We start from the raw sequence: 15,796 nt of genomic DNA on the forward strand, positions 1-15,796 counted from the left end.
TTCAAGTTGCCCCCATCCAAAGTTGCATCAGAGTTGCACCAAAGTTGAACTCAAAAGTCCAATTTTGGAGTCGCGCAAGTGTGAATAGAGCCTAAAGGTGAACCAAGACCGTACACCCTCCCCACACCCCCAGGTCCACGCTGTAATTACCTGTGGTGATCCTGAGCTGTCAGTACCCACACAGCCAGTCCAGAAGTCTGGGGATCTGAAATCTCCTCTATTCTCCATGCAGCACCTGATCGTTCCCTTTGTGTGAAAGGGGCCTAAAGCTGCAATCCAGGTATGGATATTTTTGCAGTTACATTGTTCTAGCTTGGATGCAATTATGAATGATCCATACCTGGGTGGGATACCTGTGGAGATAGAAATCACTGTGGTATGCATGGCTATTGGCTAATACAATGATCACTGCAAGCTCCCGAGTCCTGTGCCGAGTAGCTGCCTTGCTGCTAATGAATACAGGAGGTCATTTGCATGACATGGACACCATTCAGAGGACACTTTGTATTTTCTTAATGAATGCAAAGATTTCTCTGATTGGACAAGGTGGAGATGGTAACATCACTGCATATTACATTAAATTTCCAGCTTGCACAGGGATCCCACAGGTACGGATCATACATAGTTCTACTGGTCCAAGCAGGACCAATGTAATCCTGAAAAAAATATCCATACCTGGAACTCAGCTTTTAGATTTCTATGAATGTATGGAGTCATTTTAACAGTCTACCTATATAGTATTAAGTAGGTAAAGCATATCTAAACCCATGAAAAAAGGTCATATATTGCAGCTGATCAATCCTTAGATATGGTGGCTGCATTAAAGGAGAAGTACAACCAAAGCTCATTTGTGGCTGTACCTCTCCTGTGGATCAGTTCTTTCTCCACTCCTGTGACCCATCTTCAGCAGACAGTTGGCCATTGCCCGCTGTCTGCTGAAGTCAGGATCCACCCACATACCTAGACCGACACATGGATCAGTCTAAGCAAGACCCTGAGCCAGCAGCTCCCACCCCTTCCACAGCCCTTTCCAGATCCACCTAGGTAAGTGTGATTATTAACAAAAACAAACTTCTTTCTTTTTTCCCCCCTTTATTTTATACCATGTGATCTTGTCAGTAAACACTACCTGTCCTATTGAGACAACACTCACCCACTCACTGTACTGTGTCTGTGGAGGAACAACATTGTCACCTAAGGCTGCTCTCCTGAACTACAAACCCGTCCTCTTTAGCCCCACTGCATAGAGGGGATGTTTTATAACTCACAGAAGATTGCATTGGAGATTTGAGTCCAGTTACAGGATACTGCATTTCTTGTAGGACCAACCAGTATTTTTTAGTACTTGATTAAAAAATGTACTTGGCCTGAAAAAAAAAAAAAAAAACGAATGCAGCCACCATATCCAAGCATGGCTAGCATCAACACATTTTTGTTCTTGGGTTTACATTAACCTATCTGTTCCAAGTTCCAACACATTTTTGTTCTTGGGTTTAGATATACATTAGCTTATCTGTTTCAAGTGATCCCACGGTATTTCTGTTTTTCTTACAGAATACACAGATGGAAAAACCCGATTAGGGATCGGAAACTTTGTCATAGTAAAAAGGGTTCCATTGTTACAATGTAAGTTCTGCTGTGCTCATCTACTTTATGTGAATTCTAACAACTTCAATTATTCTAGGAGCCCTTGATTACCGAGTCTGTTTTTCAGATTCGGTGTTTACGAGACTAAAACAGTTTTTTTGCTAGAAAATTACTTAAAACCCCCAAACATTATATATATATATATATATATATTTTTCTAACACCCTAGAGAATAAAATGGCAGTCATTGCAATACTTTTTGTCACACCGTATTTGCGCAACGGTCTTACAAGCGCACTTTTTTTGAAAAAAAAACACTTTTTTGAATTAAAAAATAAAACAATAAATTTTGCCCAATTTTTTTATATATTGTGAAAGATAATGTTACGCCGAGTAAAATGATACCCAACATGTCATGCTTAAAAATTGCGCCCGCTCGTGGCATGGCGTCAAACTTTTACCCTTAAAAATCTCGATAGGCGACGTTTAAAAAATTCTACAGGTTGCATTTTTTGAGTGACAGAGTAGGTCTAGGGCTAGAATTATTGCTCTCGCTCTAACGATCGCGGCGATACCTCACTTGTGTGGTTTCAACACCGTTTTCATATGCAGGCGCTACTCGCGTATGCGTTCGCTTCTGTGCACGAGCTCGTCGGGACGGGGCGTTTTAAAAATTTTTTTTTTTTGTTTTCTTATTTATTTTTATTTAGTTTATAATTTTTTTACACTGAAATAAAGAAAAAATAAATCACCACTTTTATTCCTATTACAAGGAATGTAAACATCCCTTGTAATAGAAAAAAGCATGACAGGTCCTCTTAAATATGAGATCTGGGGTCAAAAAGACCTCAGATCTCATATTTACACTAAAATGCAAGAAATTTTTTTTTGAAACTGTCATTTTTTCAAATGACAAAAAAAAAAAATGTTGCTTTAAGACGCTGGGCGGGACTGATGTTTTGACGTCACTTCCGCCCAGCAGAGCTATGGGGATGGGTAAAGGAGATTTTTCCCTCACTCGCAACCCCAGTCAACAGCCAAACAGTCCCGATCACCTCCGCCGCTGCCGACGGCTACGGTAAGCGGCGCAGGGCGCGGAAGAGCGGTGGGAGGGGGGGCCCTCTCCCGCCACCGTTAACGGCGATCTCGCGGCGAATCCGCCGCGGAGACCGCCATTATCGTTTACAGGACCGGTAGCACTAAAGATGGATACCTCGGTTGTGGCAGCAGCTGCTGCCATTCCCGAGATATCCATCTTTAAAAACTGGACGTCTTTTGACTATGGGCCAGTAACCAAGTGGTTAAATAGACTGGTGTTATAAAGGAGAAATGTAGATCTGCTGAAGATGGATCTTTCTGTGGATTTACTTGGTGATGACTGTCATAGGTGGATATTTTTGGACTTCCTGTTGGGTATACACAGGAAGTACGAGTGAATCGCAACAGATTTTCTCTGCATGCTGGGTGCAGCAATGCCATGTGGGTTGGCCCCGCATCGCCCAACATCTACCCACCCCGCGGGACTCAATACCTGGAGGAGGAACGCTTTTTTTTTAACCACTTGGGATCCGCCTGCCGTCAATTGACGGCTACAGTGCGGATCCCAATTTCCAAACTGCCGTCAATTGACGGCCGCCCCTTTGGGCGTTCCCCGCGCGCGCTCCAGAGCGCGCTGCGGGGAAAATCTGTGTTGGCCGTGTGCCTCGGACACAGCCAATTACAGATCGCCGCGAACGGCCAATCAGAGTGGCCGTTCGCGAGGCGATCTGTGCGGCCAATGAGAGAGGATCTCATATGTAAACATATGAGATCATCTCTCATTGCCGTTTTACACAGAGACAGCGGTGCTGTCTCTGGAGAGGAGACCGATCTGTGTCTCTTGTACATAGAGACATAGATCGGTCACCCCCCCAGTCACCCCCCCCTCCACCTACAGTTAGAACACTAAGCAGGGATACATTTAACCCCTTCCTCACCCCCTAGTGTTAACCCCTTCAATGCCAGTCACATTTATACTGTAATTAGTGCATATTTATAGCACTGATCGCAGTATAAATGTGAATGGCGCCAAAAATGTGTCCGATGTGTCCGCCATAACGTCGCAGTCCCATTAAAAATCGCAGATCGCCGCCATTTCTAGTAAAAAAAAATAATTAAAAAATAATAATTCTGTCCCCTATTTTGTAAGCGCTATAACTTTTGCGCAAACCAGTCGCTTATTGCGATTTTTTTTTTTTTTTTTACCAAAAATATGTAGAAGAATACGTATCGGCCTAAACTGAGAAAAAAAAATGTTTTTTTTTTTAAATTGGGATATTATAGCAAGAAGTAAAAAATATTGTATTTTTTTCAAAATTGTCTCACTTCTTTGTTTATAGCGCAAAAAATAAAAACCGCACAGGCGATCAAATACCACCAAAAGAAAGCTCTACTTGTGGGGAAAAAAGGACGTCAATTTTGTTTGGGAGCCACGTCGCACGACCGCGCAATTGTTAGTTAAAGCGATGCAGTGCCGAAAGCTGAAATTTCACCTGGGCAGGAGGGGGGTATATGTGCCCAGTAAGCAAGTGGTTAAACTGCAAACGACCGGGCAACCGTCAGGAGGCATTTTTTAGCATACATTTCACTGTTTACACACGTGTGAATTTTTTGTTCTTGACCGTAATGAACCGTGCCCAACGAATGTCCATCAGAAGCTGCAATCTGGGCATGCAATAGAAGCCCCTTTGTAGACATCCTGAACTGAATACATTGCATGGATACATGTCTTTAAGATAGATGGAGACACCCGACCACACACAAGCGTTAAAGACACAGTATGATTTTTTTTGAGTCCTGTATTTTTGTATCGCTCGGTGTATGCGCAACAAATTCTAAATTGAAATGTTTGCATTCCTAGCTGAAGAGATGCAAACAGCCAGTGTCAGAGGAGTTGATTTTAAGGTGCGATTGTCACTCACCATCAGCCTCTAGGTGTCAGTTCTGCATTAACTTTGAATTGGTTCTATTGTCATCACTAGAAAATACCTAAAGTTCTTATTGATTAAAAAGTATCAAGTTGAACTGGTCAGTACTAAAAAACATCTGTACGATTTATGATTTGGGTTTAGAGGCTTTGGGTCATTTTTTTGATTCAATTCACCAAAATTACACTTTGAATCATAGGTGGGCACACCCTAATCACTTCATGTGCATTAGCATTATCCAGGAGCAGCACCAGGTGCGTGGTTGGGGGGTGCCAGTAGCCAGTGTAAATGCCCCCATTATAGTAAAGTCTAGGTTCAAGGTATTTAGGGTGTACTGTAACATGCTCCCAATCAACTGTCTCCCACCACCAGAGCCCCCTTCCTGTGACAGCAGGTGGCATTAGACATGTGCACTGACAAAAAAATTGTTTCATTTGTTTAGCTTTTTTTGGAAATTCTGAAACGCAAAGATTTTCTAATTCAGAATTTTCGAATTTACAAAATTCGAAAATTCTGAAATTTTTAAATTCTGAAATTTCGGAATTAACGAATGTGTCAAAATTCTTTAAAAAACAAATTCGGAAATAAACAAATTGCACATGTCTAGGTGGCATTCATTTGTGTTTGAACTTTGGGCTGTACACACCTATGCTTTGAATATTTCTTTAAATATTATTTGAGTAATAGCAAGCTTTAAAATATTCTTTATTTTTACAATTACAGAAAAAGAAGATTTCTTGCCGAACAGTTGTGGATTTTACCTCAACATGATATGTTGCATACAAAAGTATAAAGATCTGTTATTTCTTTCAGAATAAAGATAATTTGTTATGTGTAAGAATGGAACTTGAACATGTTGTGCATGGTATAATTGCACCCATCATAGGAGAGTAAAGAGAACCTGTTATGTATGGTATCATAAAAATAGCCTAATATGTATGGGAGCCTAAAGGTGAATGGGGGAGAAGAAAGATCATGTGGTGTGGAGGAGAACTTGTCATGTATGGGAGTATAAAGAGCACTTGTCATGTACATCAGTAGTTCTCAACCCTGTCCTCAAGTACCCCCAACAGGCCATGCTTTGGGAATTTCTCTTAGATAAAATAGCTGTCCAAAATACCAAGCCATTTTTTATTAAAAAAAATAAAAGACCGAATTAAAAAAAAAATACAAAACCGTTTTATATTTTGTTATAAAATTTTGCTAAAGGGTAATTTTTGTCCTTCATTGATGTACACTGATGAGGCTGTCATGATGGGCACCTATAGGCTGCACTGATAATTTATTTCTGGCCTCAAATATCTGTGTGCCAAGTATACTTCATGTTTCATTATCATAGGGGTGAAAAGACTTGAGGCATCTGAGGACACCAGGAACCCCACACCTCCGAAAGAAGGGGAAGTGATGACAACAGAACCTGAGGATGTGGAGGGAGGAGAGGTGGAAGATGTGGTTGAAATTGTCACAACACGTCTGTCTGACCACAGCTTCAGGTAATAGATGTAGGCCTGCATATTTATAAGGCATGGTTTCTTTTTTTTGTTAGGTGATGTGCATGTTGTGGAAGAATATCCTCATTTCACAAGTGCTAGTGCACAAATCCTAATCCAGGACATCATGGTGTGGAATGGGGAAATAGACATAAGGAATAAACTCAATGTTCTTGAACACAAAAATAAACATGATTGATGCATTAGGGAGAATCTAAATAACACAAAATCCCCCCCCCCCTTTTGTTTTTTCCCCATTTCCACATTTTTAAAAGTCAAATTTTGAAGATGCAGTGTCAACATGTGCCATCTGCATCACAGGATATCAATGTACACGTTTTGTGGGTGGAACCCCTTCCTTGCAACTCAAGTAGATGAGGGGAAGGGGTTGCACCCCCAAAACACGTCCATTAATCCCCCATGATGGGAGATGGCACATGTTGACATTAGGCATTGGTTAAGAAGGGGGAAATCCCAATTTTGCCTCAATTTTTGTGCATCTTCAAAATTTGGCTTTTTCAGGGGTGTCATCACACCATCTGATGAAGGCAAGATCAAAACATTTTTGACATAATATAATGTTATTGCCTTCAGTTTTTTCGATGTTGAACTTTGTAAATTCCAGAGTTGTGTATGTTATGTAACTATAAAACTTAAAGTTGTAAAAAAAAAAAAAAAAATATGCTGGAATGACTGTTTACAGGGTATAGAGACACAATTAAATACGATTAAAAATAGATAAAAATCAATCATATAATGTACCTGTAGTTTCTAGTTTCGTTTTTGCATGTGGTTTCTGCCTCTCTGCTGTACAGAGCCACAGAGCCAATACAGGGCAGTGATGGTTTGGAAAACGGTTTTAGACACACAGTAATCACACCTCCTTGAAGTTAGTGACCACAGAGAGAAAGCTCCCAGGACTGTAGTCATCAGGAAACAGACAACCAGGAAGTGTGGAGATCAGAGAAGAAATACTTGTACTCGCACAAATGCTCCCGATGCCTGACCCCATACTTCCTCTTTGGGCCGGATCGGGCAGAGTCAGTAGGTGGATTGGATTGGTGTGTGGCTTGAGTGGGCTAAGCAGGCGACGTCAGAAGGCGGATCGGAGCAGTGTGGAGGAGCATCAATTCGTTCCACACCCGTCATGTAGCCCAGCCTTGAAATGCCCAGCTGTAGTAACGCCGCCGTCACTGCTATAGTTCCGAGCACAAGCACCACACAGTGCAGGCTCCGATGGCTGGTGGGAGGATTTTGCTCCCCCTCCCTCCAGCTTCGAGACTGTCAGTTTCAAGCTCTGGCTGCTTGTTGTGTGGGATAGGGATGCAGCAATCTTCTGAGATCCCGCCCACCTGCCTGAATAGTCTGCCTGCTGACCCGCCCACTCGCCCGTCCATCTGCCTGAACCACCCACCCGTCCACCTGCACTGAGGACCGAGTGTGTGCTGAGGTAAGCTCAGCTAACTACTTGTTTCATTGCTCTGGCTCCCTGTCCAGCACCATAACGTTAGGGCAATGTGACTGGAACAGGCTGAAATTGAGGAAGGGGTTAGCATTAGAATGTCCATCAATGCAGGTGGGGGATGTTGGGGGGTCGTTGTGTCAGTGGTAGTGAAAGTTGACCCCCCACATGCATTGGTCTTTATGGCAGTGAATGTTAACCTCCTCATCCCCCACCCACCTTGCATTGGCCCAATGGCAGTGAAACTAACTCACCACCCCCTTCTGCATGTGGTAATGTCAGTGAAAGTTAATACCCTCCCCCCACACATTGGGGATCATGTAAGGGGGTTACATTTTAATGCCACTAACCACCAATGTAGGAGAGGGGGATATTAATACTGACACCTGTGCTAGCCCTTATTAATGTGTCGTCTGATACCAGTGTTAGGGGATAATATGATGTCCACTGACATCAATGCCAGGGGTTATTTATGTGTCCTCTGATACCTGCATTGGGGGTTATTGCGTCTGGCACCAGTGCTGGGGGTTTTTAATGCATCCACTGACATCAATGCTGGGGTTATTACCATAGCCTCTGAGCTAGTAGCTCAGGACTTGAAATTATGAGCCCTGATGTAGCCTCTTGTTTCCTTTCCACAACACGAATCATTGTGGAAGAACGAGTCTGTGGCCACTTATGTGCTAGACCCAGATCCTGCCATCTATCTTTCCCCATCAGTCAGTGCCACCCATCAGTGCCCATCAGTCAAACTGCCACATGGCATTTAAAAAAGTATCGGTATTCGGTATCGGCGAGTACATGAAAAAAAGTATCGGTACTTGTACTCGGTCCTAAAAAAGTGGTATCGGGGCAACCCTATTAAGATAAAAAAATCCTTTACAAACCCTTTAATGTAAAACTTAACACAAAGATGTTTTTGACCAAAAAATGTTATAATGCACACGTGAGTGTGCACGTAGTGAAAGTTTATACTCAATGTGTGGCTTCTTTCAATGCTCAATACCATTTTTTGTAGTAATTTGGTGTTTACAGAGACAATGGGGGTTTTTTAATAATGGAAAAAACACTTGGCACAAGAAGTGCACTAGGAGAACCTAAAAGAAGCTAAAAGAAACACAAGCAGTAAATCAAATTCAAGATGATTTCAGATATAAATATTTTGTTATTTAAAAAAATGATCAAATTCTGGCATAGCAATGGGCCCTTACCCATAAAATAGTCCACATATTTTTGGTGCACATCACAGGCACTTTGGGGGGGAAGCCAGTTTATACTCCGCCATATTTATAGCTGTCAGGAACAGATGGAAGCCGGTAGTTAAAAACCCTCTTCTCAGGGGTGAGGGTCCCCTGGGGGAATGGCCTCAGATGTTTTCCCCAGACCAAATGCTTCATCTGTGACAAACACAAATGGAGTCCTTCAAAGTTTTCAGTAGGTGGCAATCCCAAGCCACCACTCTAGAGACGGCAGGAAAAAATCTGTCTGGGTGAAGACTCCACCATCGGACACCTAGCCATTTTTCCCCCACGTCCACATAGAAACTCATTGTGCCGACACTACCGCCATCAAACTATACTATGAAACCCCCTTATAGTTATAATAGTATGACCCCCGAATGGGGTGGTGGCACGATGTGGACGCATTTTCTATCTATTGCCCCTCCACAGTTAGCAAAGTCCCACTGCTCTGCGAAATTCCTGTCTGCCATTCCTGTGAAGGAAACTGCAGTCAAACCAGAAAAAAAAATGAGCACTTTTGCACATAACATTGCAAGCAGATTATACAAAAACATTCTTGGCCAACATCAATATAACATTTATTTAAAGGAGTATTTAAAGACAAAAATATAGGGTCCACTTATCAGATTCCTCACCCACTCTGATGGCCCATTGAATTTTTTTTAGTGGAGTTCTAGCTGAGTTTGGGACGCCAAAAAAGCCTCTAGCACTCTGCCTGAATTTAATGAGAACATTTGTACACATTTTAGAGTGTGTTTAGGGTAAAGCACTACAATGGAGCTGACAAAATACATTAAAGTGGATGTAAACCCCAATTTTTTTTTATGTCACAATGCAGAGAATAAGATTTCCTATCTGTGCCCAGTCTTGCTACACATAGTTAATCCAGCTCTGAGCAATCCACTTTTATTATTCAGTGAAAATTAACAGACTTCCAGATAAAAACCTGTCTAAATAAAAAGTCCTTTCCCTCCCCTTGCTTCGAGTGACAGGGTTTTTACATATTTCGTGCACTAGCTTGGACACATGCACATTCCTGGATGTTTATCATAATATGGGGGGTGATCCACAGTTCATTGTGAGAGGTAATGTATGTCACTCGAAGCAAGGGGACAGAAAGGACTTTTTATTTAGACAGGTTTTTATCTGGAAGTCTTAATTTTCACTGAACAATAAGAGGATTGCTCAGAGCTGGATTAACTGTGTGGCAAAACTGGGCACAGATGATAGGAAATCGTATTCTCTACATTGTGACATCAAAAACAAATTTGGGGTTTACATCCACTTTAAGTGACTTGGCTAGGTGTTTATGGGCCCAGGATAGCATGCTAGAGAGGTTAGTGAAGGCAAATATGCATGTAGGCCAAAAAAAAAAAAAAAAGGAGCATTAAAAGCTTACAGCATGCATGAGGACAAAGGGGACATTCACAGCATATTACAATCATGGTAATTAGGGAATGATGAAATACATTAAATGCATAGAATGTGATGTTAAAGGAGAAAACTTGCCTCAATATAGTCCTTCTGCAGAATTTGATGGCAGAACGGGTCTCTGGGATAAGGATCCCCAGAGCCTGGGGGAGATGCCTGTCATGAACTTGAGGTTCTGCAGACTTCTCCCTGTCACCAACGCAACTAGCCTCTGCTCGGGAGTGATGTCTTGCCTCATGCAGATGTCCTGCTTCATGATATAAGGGGACAGCAAAGCCAACAGATGGTGAACGGGGTACGTCATCCGGAGACAATTCTTGAAATCAGGATTATTCTCCTGGATCTCCCACAGCAAAAGGCATATGACAGAATTGGTCATGCTGGAGCAACCAATTCTTCGTTCATGAACTCCTCCCCACCCTGTTCATGGACTGAGCTTGGGTCAAAGCAAGAAGCCCAACACCAAGGCCCCGCACAGCACAAACTACGACGCGTACGTAGCCACAACTTGGCTGGAAAACAGTCAGCTGGTCAGAACAAACAGAACGCACATTCTCCCATTCCCCCCCCCAATGGCAAAATGAGGGCCTGCCATCCATCCCCAATGGTGGCAAGGTGCTTCCCACTCACCAGCAATAGCAAGGTGATACAAGCTTCCCATTCATCACCAGTGGATTGGTTTTAGCAGTTTTCCCCTGGAGTTGAAAGATTAGTTTACATAGTGCAAGAGCTTGCCTGTTTAAACACAGACCATTAAAGCAGGCCCCAGAATAACACAATTGATAGTAAATCTGAGATTATACCTTTGCATCATATTTCACATTTAAACAAACTGTAGCTATTAAGTCAATATTGCAAACATGCTCAAACACAACTTACCAAACCACCATGGCAACAACAAGTCACATCTGTAGGCCAAAACAGAGACTATCACACAAGTGGGCGTATTTATATGTAAAGCAGCCATTTTTTTCACTCAACTTTATTTATGACAGTACCAAACTGACAAAGCTAACAAACTCTCAAAAAAAGTTTAAAATAACTTTTTCTTTTGCAATCAGGGTTCGGATGTGTCGCTGTTCCTGGACAGCCGCAGAGAAGGGCAAATAAAATAAAGTAAGGATTAAAAAAAAGAGAAAAATTCATCCTGCATGGTGGATTAGGAAGTTAAAGGTCAGCTGACACAGCCACACATCTTCAACTTTAACCTCTTATTGCACAGATTCGGTGTTGCTTTTGCATTGCACAGCACAACTTGCCTAAGGATGTTTTTTGATGGTTTACAGAAGAAAAAAAAGGTTTGTCACTTTTATTTGGTCAAATTCAACAATCAAACTAAACAAAGGCACAATGTGTTTTTCATGTGTTTTGCTCCATGGTCCCCTGGGTAAAAATGGACATGTGACTCAAAAAACACACTAAAAAAAAGGTGTATTTTTCATGCGTTTTTTCCACAAAACGCACTAAAGATGCAGCACATAGGACTTTTTAAAAGGACAGCCCACAGGTTCACACCTGATACATAGTATTTAAAGGGGACATGCACCTCTGGCACACTGGGAAGCTGCCAAAGCGCGGCAAAAGCGTAAAGATGCGAACAGGCCTTAACGTATAGAATTAAGTCATACCAAGTTCTCTATAGTAGCCTGAAATGTGATTGGTTGGTATGGGTTACTACATGGCTGCCAAGCATCCCAGATCACGCGGGACAGCCCAGGGATTGTTGATGCTGTTTTAAAAGGTCGGCGTCCTGCAGGGTGTTCTTTTTCTCTCAACACTGATGATAAGGGACTTATTTTGCTTCTGTTGACACCAGCAATACAGTTTATTTATCGCACCAATGATGGGGCTTATTCTCACCCCACTCACACCATTGATGGAACTTATTCTCTCCCCACTCACACCAATGATGGGGCTTATTCTCTCCCCACTCACACCAATGATGGGGCTTATTCTCTCCCCACTCACACCAATGATGGGGCTTATTCTCTCCCCACTCACACCAATGATGGGGCTTATTCTATCCTCTCTCACACCAATGATGAGGCTTATTCTATCCTTTCTCACACCAATGATGGGGCTTATTCTCTCCCCACTCACACCAATGATGGGACTTATTCTCTCCCCACTCACACCATTGATGGAACTTATTCTCTCCCCACTCACATCAATGATGGGGCTTATTCTCTCCCCACTCACATCAATGATGGGGCTTATTCTCTCCCCACTCACACCAATGATGGGGCTTATTCTCTCCCCACTCGCACTAATGATGGGGCTTATTCTCACCCCACTCACACCAATGATGGGGCTTATTCTCACCCCACTCACACCAATGATGGGGCTTATTCTCTCCCCAGGTGAATGATGGAACTTATTGTCTCCCCACTCACACCATAGATGGAATTTATTCTCACCCCACTCGCACCAATGATGGGGCTTATTCTCACCCCACTCGCACCAATGATGGGGCTTATTCTCTCCCCACTCACACCAATGATGGAACTTATTGTCTCCCCACTCACACCATAGATGGAATTTATTCTCACCCCACTCACACCAATGATGGGGCTTATTCTATCCTCACTCACACCAATGTTGGAGCTAATTACCTCCCCACTCACACCAATGATGGGGCTTATTCTCTCCCCACTCACACCAATAATGGAACTTATTCTCTCCCCACTCACACCAATGATAGAACTTATTCTCTCCCCACTCACACCATTGATGGGGCTAATTATCACTCCACTCACATCAATGATGGGGCTTATTCTGTCCCCACTCACACCAATGATGGGGCCTATTCTGTCCCCACTCACACCAATGATGGGGCTTATTCTCTCCCCACTCACACCAATGATGGGGCTTATTCTCTCCCCACTCACACCAATGATGGTGGGGCTTATTCTCTCCCCACTCACACCAATGGTGGGGCTTATTCTCTCCCCACTCACACCAATGGTGGGGCTTATTCTCTCCCCACTCACACCAATGATGGGGCTTATTCTCTCCCCACTCACACCAATGATGGGGCTTATTCTCTCCCCACTCACACCAATGATGGGGCTTATTCTATCCTCCCTCACACCAACAATGGAGCTTATTCTCTCCCCACTCACACGTAGGGGCTAGACTTGTGTCTCCCTATACTGTGTGCATCAATAGAAACACCCAGCCCCATAGACCAGGAGTCCCCTAACTATGGCTCTCCAGTTGTTCAGGAATTACAATTCCCATCATGCCTAGTCATGTCTCTGAATGTCAGAGTTTTACAATGCTTCATGGGATGTGTAGTTCTGCGACAGCTGGAGGGCTATAGTTTGAAGATCCCTGCCATAGACAAAGGTGGCAAGGCACTCCCCTGCCCCCCCCCCTTTCACCAAGCTAACAGACTAACTGCAGACTGCGCTGTCTGCTGTTAAACGCTTTCCTGTAAAGACCAGAAAATCAGGGAAGCAGCACTGAGAGAGCAGGAGCCAGCAGAATTGAAACTGTAATCAGTAGAAACACACAGCCACATAGCCTACGATGGCAAGGCACTCCCCTGCTCCTCCCCATGTGTGTGTGTGTGTGTATGTGTGTATATGTATGTGTGTGTGTGTGTGTGTGTGTATGTATGTGTGTGTATATATATATATATTATATATATATATATATATATATATATATATATATATATATATATATATATATATATATATATATATATATATATATAAAGAAAAGAAGGGGGAGGGCGCACCGACCTAGTGCATTACCATAAAAAGATTTTATTAAATGAATAAAAGTAAAATGTCCTACTCACAAAGAGAGCTTGAATACAGCTTATCAGACAATCAGACTGGTCTCTTGGTTCCTGCCAACAAGAGCTGATGATGCAGAGGATCCAATGGTACCAAAACGGCGGAATGGCTAACGCCGTTGGGGTACCATTGGATCCTTGGCATCATTAGGTCTTGTTGGCAGGAACCAAGAGACCAGTCTGATTGTCTGATAAGCTGTATTCAAGCTCTCTTTGTGAGTAGGCAACATTTTTACAAATAAATATGTGAAAAGTGTGGCCTACATTTGTATTCACCCCCCTGAGTCAATATTTTGTAGAACCACCTTTCTCTGCAATTACAGCTGCAAGTCTTTTTGGGGATGTCTCTACCAGTTTTGCACATCTAGAGACTGACATTTTTGCCCAATCTTCTTTGCAAAATAGCTCAAGCTGTCAGATTGGTTGGAGAGCACATTTTCAAGTCTTGCCACAATTTTTCAATTGGATTTAGGTCTGGACTTTGACTACTGAAGAAAAGCATTCCCACAACATGATGCTATCACCACCATGTTTCACGGTGGGGATGTTGTGTTCAGGGTGATGTGCATTGTTAGTTTTCCACCACACAGTGTTTTGCTTTTAGGCCAAAAAGTAAGATTTTGGTCTCATCTGACCAGAGCACCTTTTTCCACATGTTTGCCGTGTCCCCTGCATGGGTTTTTGAAAACTGCAAATGGAACTTCTTATGACTTTCTTTCAACAATGGCTTCCTTCTTGCCACACTTCCATAAAGGTCAGACTTGTGGAGTGCACAGCTAATAATTGTCCTGTGGACAGATTCTCCCACCTGAGTTGAGGATCTCTGCAGCTCTCCCAGAGTTACCATGGGCCTCTTAGCTGCTTCTCTAATTAATGCTCTCCTTGCCCGGCCTGTCAGTTTAGGTCGACAGCCATGTCTTCGTAGGTTTGTAGTTGTGCTATACTCTTTCCATTTTCGAATGATGGATTGAACAGTGCTCTGTTAAAAGCGTGGGATTCTTTTTATAACCTAAAGCAGGGGCTTTAAACTTCTCTACAACTTTATCCCTGACCTGTTTGGTTTGTTCCTTGGCCTTCATGATGCTGTTTGTTCATTAAGGTTCTCTAACAAACCTCGGAGGGCTTCACAGAACAGCTGTATTTACATTGAGATTAAATTACACACACGTGGACTATTTACTAATTAGGTGACTTCTGATGGCAATTGGTTCCACTAGATTTTAGTCAGGAGAATCAGAGTAAAGGGGGCTATATTCAAATTCACACCACACTTTTCAGATATTTATTTGTAAAAAATGTTGAAAACCGTTTATCATTTTCTTTCCACTTCACAATTATGTGCCACTTTGTGTTGGTCTATCACATAAAATCCCAATAAAATGCATTTACGTTTTTGGTTGTAACATGATAAAATGTGAAGAATTTCAAGGGGTATGAATACCTTTTCAAGGCACTGTAGATAAGCTGCAGAAAAGCTTTGATGTGGGCTAAGAATCTCCTCCATCATCCGCTGGAATGTAGCGGGAACTCCATTTAACCCAAAAGGCATCCGCACATACTGCCATAAGCCCTCTGGAGTTGCAAAAGCAATTTTTTCTTTTGCTTTCTCTGTCAGGGGAACCTGCCAATACCCTCTAGTGAGATCAAGAGTGGTTATGTATCTGTCGGGGGCCAACTTCTCCACTAATTCATCAACCCAGGCATAGGTGTGTGTCAAGCGTGTCTGGACACACCCTAATCACAACGTGCGGTGAAGATTCCCCTGTACGGCTTGGGCTTTTCCCCATGTTGGCCCCGCCCTCCCTGCTTCACAG

At 42.7% G+C, this 15,796-nt stretch overlaps 1 long non-coding RNA gene across 1 annotated transcript in view; it reads left to right on the top strand.

Annotated features, from left to right (window-relative positions):
• The window catches only part of LOC120914120, a 30,049-nt gene extending 24,416 nt beyond the window's left edge, over positions 1-5,633 (top strand). The window contains exons 2-3 of the long non-coding RNA XR_005743618.1: positions 1,555-1,626; positions 5,277-5,633. This is a non-coding gene — a long non-coding RNA (uncharacterized LOC120914120). The remainder of the gene's footprint in view (positions 1-1,554; positions 1,627-5,276) is intronic.
• The last annotated feature ends 10,163 nt before the right edge of the window (positions 5,634-15,796 follow it).

Source organism: Rana temporaria, chromosome 9 (genome assembly GCF_905171775.1).
Source record: "Rana temporaria chromosome 9, aRanTem1.1, whole genome shotgun sequence".
NCBI classification, from domain to species: domain Eukaryota; kingdom Metazoa; phylum Chordata; class Amphibia; order Anura; family Ranidae; genus Rana; species Rana temporaria.